Genomic DNA, 7,221 nt, shown 5'->3' with positions numbered 1-7,221 from the left:
TTACATGTCTTATGGTGAGACTTGAGTTATCTGACTGCCACCCGCATCCACAGCAAACAATATATTCAAAACATTTTGATCGGTAAAATCCTGACGTTATTAAATCCATTTTACTGAAATTGAACATTCTGCAGCACTCATCGTAGCCGTTTTCTGTCATCGTTGTTTACAATTAGACTGGCAAGCCAATACTGTCAATTATTTCACAATAGAGTTCATTTATCTATGAACTTTGTACAGATGATGATGATGCAACCTTCTTGGTTAGACAATAATTGCAATGCCTTCTCTTCGGAGTATTTGTATTATCTGGATAATGTTCCGTACACTTCATACTTAATAAAATATCCACATCATATTTCATTTTATCCGGAAGCTTATCATACACGTTTTCCACGTCCTCAGAGTGGTTTACAATAAACTCTTTTGGAAGACACTTGACTAGTTCCACTGTCATATTCTTGTATCCTTTATAGTAACACTCTTTAATAGCCAAATTTACTTTTTCAACTCTTTCCTCCACCAATTTTTGGTTTTTCAACCAATTTAACAAAACATGAACATTAACATAAGCACAGTTGTGAAAGGTATGATTAAAATTACATTGTTTCATCAAGGATGGCTGGAAGAAATAAGATCTTAAAGTTGCTAAACAAGGACAACCGAGATCTTCTAAATTCACAACATTTACATCAAAATCTGATAGTAAATTAGTGATAAACTTCTGTTTTTCATTTCCTTTCACGTAAACGTTACCATTTAAATTCAAATTTTTAAATATATCCTTCAGTTCATTGTATTCTTTACAACCTGATCCCCAAAACAGTCCATGATATTTTCTTTCTAACCAAATTACTTGTTTTTGAAGTTTATGAGGAAGTTCATCAAAATCACATGGCGGTTGATTGAAACAGATGAAGTTCATATACTTGTGCATCTGTAGATATAAGAGCTAGTTCTTTCACTATAAACTCGTTGGAAACATTTTTAAAACCTTGAAAATCTATAATAAACTCCATTTTTATCCGTTCAATTCAGAGCCAGGTCACAGAATGATATGCAAGAAATACAAAACACGATATAAATATCTATATTTTAAAATTACGTCATAATATGTGGTTCAAAGGTTTCTGATAAGATATAATGCATAGTTTCATGTTCAACCATTGCGATGATGTCTATTCATATTTCTCTTTCGATAGTATTTACATCTTGATCTTCCGGATTTTAATTCATACAAATCTCTATTCCTTACTCCAGCATCATGCTCTAATACATGTATCGTCGCGTTCAACCTTATAATTACACCATTTAACTGTTGTATCCTCGTAATATAGTCTTCAATGTCTTTTTTAAAAGATTCATTAATTTCTAAACATTCATCAAATTGTTGACAACAATTATTTTCCGAATTCGAATTGTAATAAGTGTAATTGTCTTCTGATGTTAGGATCTCTTCAGAGGAGTTCATTCCTTCTCCACCATATAAATCATTTAAATCGTATTCACTGTCATCTTCAAACGAAAGTGTTGCTCCAGTGGGTTCATCTTTATGAAATTCACCACTTTTCTCATGTGTAATATTTAAATAATTCAAGCTTAGTAACGGTTGATCAGATGATTGTGGCGAATAGTATAAATTTATTTTTGTTTTGTTTGGTATTGCGTGAGCTATATGTGTGCTCCCATTAATCCAATGTTGAGATGTAAAATTATGTTGACTATAAACAACACAAACAACATGAAGGAAGAGTGCGTATGTTGCACTTAATATCACCATGATGGAGCAAATTATAATAATAAATACCATTGTGAAGTTTTCCATTTATAACAACTAAATATGATTAATAAGCACATTATTATCGACAATGAGTCATAGCCTAACTACGAACACAATCGAATTGCACAACAAAAACAGTAAATTCTGAAAAATCTTTAACGAGATACCGTTCACGCTTGTAATTGCTGTTTGGTATATTCATATTTAAAGTTTTTACGCACACATTTTTATACCCCTCATCTAGAGGATTAGGAGGCACATGATCGTTAACTGTCGTTGCTTTCACTTCAAACTCAATGTCTAGTATATTAGATTTGGGTACTGACAATATCTCAGTTCATTAAAAGTGATATCATCAATGTTCATGAATCGAGTATCCACAAACTCTTTGTTTTTTATACAAACGGATCGTTACCCACGCGTTCATAATAATAATAATGATATTGAATCACAACGCGAGTATTTTCCTCACTAGATGAAACTTGAGAGTTCTGAGTTGGTTCACTGCTATTACGTGAAGTGGTTTGAAATGTTTAAGCCTTGTACCATTTAGAATCTCCGAAAGTCCACTTGGTAGACGATACGAATCCACTCTGAACAGGTCGAATTTCTCCAGTTTTTTTCTATTATAACATTAAATAATCGTACCCAAGCATCTCACACAAAATTTTCTTCTTGTTGACAAGTGTAAACAATAACATCACTGACGTCAGTAACGTCCGTGAACCTGAGGTCAGTAGACCGCGATACGAAACGTAAACAATAGTGACGCGTGCTAATCTCCGATAAGACGTATCAAAATGCTTTTTAATTGAGCTCAAGGTTATCTGGCGCGTGCCAAACCGGAAAAAGTCGAAGGTTATCTTTGATAAGCCTTATCTAATTGATTTTTAATTGGGGTCCGGGTTATCTAGCGCGTGTTTATCATTGGAATGCGGAAAAGGTCAGAGGTTATCACTGATAAGGACCCCCCGCAGAGAGATAACATTCTGTCCTAGAACCTACAATTTACTACTACTTGCATTAAAGGTAAATTTGTGGTAATATTTAAATCTTAAAGAATTTTACCCTTTCATTTAACACAAAGTACATAAAACTTGGAAAAATTGTAATTTTAAGTTATTAAATTTTAATATGTGTACAATTTCTAATAGCTTTTAATATTTCTTACTTAGCAAACGAAAATTTAAAAGTTTCAAACCACAAAAGGCTCTCTTAATTAAGTTCCAACAAATGACGAAAACTATAAAACTTTTCGTAATAAATACGAGTACATGTACTCCGGCGCTGAATCCCTTTCATATTGGTAATTACGTAATCAGTAGCCGTGGTCAATGTGCCAGTCATGCATGTAGAAATCTACAAGGAATGAGGAAAGAATGTTGCAGAATCGCTAAGTGTACGGGCTAGTGTGATTCAACGACAGATCAAACTACATCACCCCCATACATGACAAGGTTATTTAAATTACTAAATAATACGGAAGGCCGAAATTTGCTCAAATTTTAAATGAAACTACTGATATCAAACCACCACTCATATCAAATTCTCCGCGTTGTTGACTGCAACCATAATCCTTCCTGGGTACAACCGTAGTATCGTCCAGTTTTCTGTTAATACGTCAAATTGTTAAATATTATCAATGAAGTGCCACATATAAAGTATTCCAATGTGATAAATATAATGTATGCGTGACGAAATTTGTTACTGATCTATAAAGCTCGTATTCTCTGTTATTTACAGATTATTACAATAATAAGGATTGTTGATTTTCTACTGCTTTTTAGTTACCAAAAGTACTAGCAACTGCAGCAGATTTCTAGATCCTCGTTCCACGGAGGGGTCATTACAGAATGGATTTATTGAGTTTTCTATACTAATCGTACTGTCGTGTCAACCTATAATAATTAAATTCCACATCCAATCAAATATGCGGTTGGATCAATAAAAGTTGCATAACTAAAGATTTAATCCATACAGCAAGATATGTTCATGACAGTTTGGAACTTCCACTTGAATGTGAGCGTAGAGCATATGCTCTGCAATTTTCCTGTGCTTTTTAGGTGTGTTGTGTCCATTTTTAACCATAGTTTAAGATCTAGATAGCGCTAGTAATTTTATGGTGCTTTGATACGTCAAGAGTACCAGCATTTTCTTATAAATATTTCTCTCTCATATTAATGTAATTTTCCCGGTTTTCTTTCAACTATGTTACTGATAATGTAAAATATATTTATTTTCCAAGTTTCCGGAAAGATTAAATAATCGAGCACAGTGTGTCAGTGCTGACCGTAAGGCGCCCAGACGTATCATACTGTTATCATCAAGTTGAATCGCTATTCTGGTGAAGGTTACCAGCACATTTTTTATCTTATCGTTGCTATTTAGAAGTCATCAAACTCAATGTACAGTGATTTGCATGTTTTTAATCTGATGTAATTATTACGTTTATTTTAAATATAATCAGGTTTATTTTGTTTATCAAGTTCATAAATTTAACGTAATTTGTAAAATTTTAAATTGTAATTTTTGACTGGATGTTATATCACGTAAGTATTAAATGTACTAATTTGATCAAAACTACTTTTTTAGATAATCTTTTCAGATATCACAGTTAATGTCATGGAAACTTTATTAATTAAACACTTGTTTTAATATTCTTAATATAACTTTGTAAGGCACATAACCATATTTCTCTTCTCGATTAAATAAACCTTAAGAAATAATGAACTTCGCCAGAGGCTGAAAAACTTCGCCAGAGCTTTTCAGTTTAAAGTGATTGAAAAGCTCAAAATATTAAGATAGCATTAATTTACATATTTTAAAATAAAAGAAATGACACTATTTTACTTCTGCCTACTTCAACTAAAAGCCAATACAAATAACAACTCTTTTTAGTTTACTAATAATATATTTAGTTGCTGATACAGGAGTTACTAAAGTAAATTAAGGACATATTTAAATATTATTTCCCTATTCACGCTACAGATGGTATGAGCACCGAATTTATAAGGGAACTACAAATTTATCATGTCTAGTGACTAAAATAAAATTAAATAAACAACTTTTCGCAAAACAAACTCCTAAAAATCATCTTGCGATTTGATTTTTTGCTTTGCGTGATGTGGACATCCAGTGTGGACCTGCCGTCTTTTTAGCTATCTCCATGCTGGAATAAGACCTCTCTTCAAAATTGCTAGGAATACACCTTGATCGAGGATTTACTTAGAATCATCAATCATGAGTGCTCCAAAAGTTCCTCGGGCATTTATGTTTAGAGTTCCTTGTGTTAATGTGGGTTAATTTATCCCAAGTTTTCCTAGGGAGTGATCCTGTGGGGCGAACGCACACAAACTCTCAGTTTCAAAGAGCATTCAAACGCCCAAAAAAATCTATTCCAATAATCGCAAAAATAAAATTCAGAGAGTCATACAGGCAAGCTTTTAAGGAACTCTCCCGAGTCTCTAAGTTTTGGAGACTACTTTGTTTTGTATGTATAAGTCTGCCTTAACCAGAGGCCTTGACATAAATATGCATGAGACAAGAGTTACAGAAAACTGCCGAACTAGGAGACACAGAATGGTAGTTTTTTAACACCTGCCCTCGCAGGCAAGTGATCATTTCAATAACAGACTTCCAAAATTCGATACAAAATGTCCTAATGCCAAAGGCATTGAAAAACCGCCTTAAACGGCTTTTGGTGTCACAATCATTTTATAATAACTGGGAGACCACCTAATTAGACCAATTATTTTGTTATTTAAAGTGGTTTACATTGCCGAAGAATGAAAGGGACGTGATTGTAAAACTGTATCTGTGAATGAGAATTTTGTGGTATTAATGTAAGATATTTCAGATAAAATCTATGAAGTTTGCTATACAATATACAATTGTCAGTGCAATAAAACTGATTATTTTTGAACCAAATATAAGAGATTTTGCAAGTTATCTAGCTCCATTGTGGTTACTTTTTAACAGTTTTACTCTTTCATTTCAGGAGCTCGCTCCTCTGCAGTTCAAAGCTAAAAGCTAATGATATCATATTAAATCTAAAATTAATTGTTTTAAACTTTGTTTAGACACCCGTGCTTTCTCAGAAATTTGCACTATGCACCTGGTGTGTTATTTTACTTCAAAAGCATGGCCCCAGGTGTTAAATTTTTTAATACGAATAGTTATTGCTGAAATCTTAGGCTACTACTGTAATCGGGACAAACTTGCAAATATTTATTCAAATGTTTATGGAATCGTAAATTCTCTGTAGGAAACTTTTTTACTCTCCGATTTCTGAACTCGAGCCTATTAGACTTTCAAACTAAGGCCTTAAACCACTGAATAGTAGTCGGTTTTTTGTTCCGATCGTACTAAAATACTCCATGACTGTCACTTTCCAGAAATGATTTGTAATGCTAACTAAAATGGATAGCCTGTGTCACCCTTGTTGTACGTAGAGTGGAAACGCGATCCCAGGGATCACATTTAACGGTCACTCAGTCTCACATTTTTTTAAATTTGAACACGGGAGAATTTCTCGTGACACATTATACGGCCAGTCTTGCCAATATATATAGCCAAGGTAGATAATGAAATTAAAGAGTTTTAAGCTCAATTTGATAACGTTATAATTCGTGTCACCACTAAATTAAAGCATGTATCATCGACGGTGACTTAATTATTAACACACTCGTAGATACCCACACTTCTGCTGAGTTTTTAAACGCCTTTACACCTTATGGACTACAAGAATACTCAAGAGGAAGAATACCCTGAAGAAGGGTCTCTGAAGTATACAGTACATTCCAATAAAATGCGGTATTCTGTTCTTTTCTGCTTTCTGAAAACACTTAACAACGGCCCCATATTATTCATCCATGTAAACAATAAACATTCATACACTTTTATTCCATCAAATCATTCATCATAAGTAATAAACATTAACCAAAAATACATTTTAATTGTTTAAATAATGAAGTTCCATTTTGCCTACTGTAGTCTTTAAAACTTTATGCATCATCTTTTTTACAATTTAAATATTAACATTGTAGCTATTGTGGGAAGGCTTGATTCTATGCGAATGTTAAATTTAGCTCTAGTTCACCTTCCCCTTGCATGGATTCTTCGTTCTATTTTTGTATCCCTTCAGACGAACATTACTCCAGATTTTAGCTATCAAGTCTGCAGCAGCATCAAAATTCAGATGCTGCACTTAAGAGAAAGGTGAACTGGAGCAGAACTCAACATTCGCATTAACATTATCTTGCATTAACATATTTAAATTTTTCCCATACAAAGGCAAATATTACGTTTTAAAAATGATTAATATCAACACGTTTAATACCTTGATTCAAGCAAAACTTACAATATTAAAGATGTCTTTTAAATCCATTTGAATATTTTTAAAACTCACCAAAACTTTTACTGTTGGAACTAAATAATCTAGT

Source organism: Homalodisca vitripennis, chromosome 2 (assembly GCF_021130785.1).
Source record: "Homalodisca vitripennis isolate AUS2020 chromosome 2, UT_GWSS_2.1, whole genome shotgun sequence".
In the NCBI taxonomy this organism is placed as follows: domain Eukaryota; kingdom Metazoa; phylum Arthropoda; class Insecta; order Hemiptera; family Cicadellidae; genus Homalodisca; species Homalodisca vitripennis.
Note: the sequence above shows the minus strand (reverse complement) of the source record.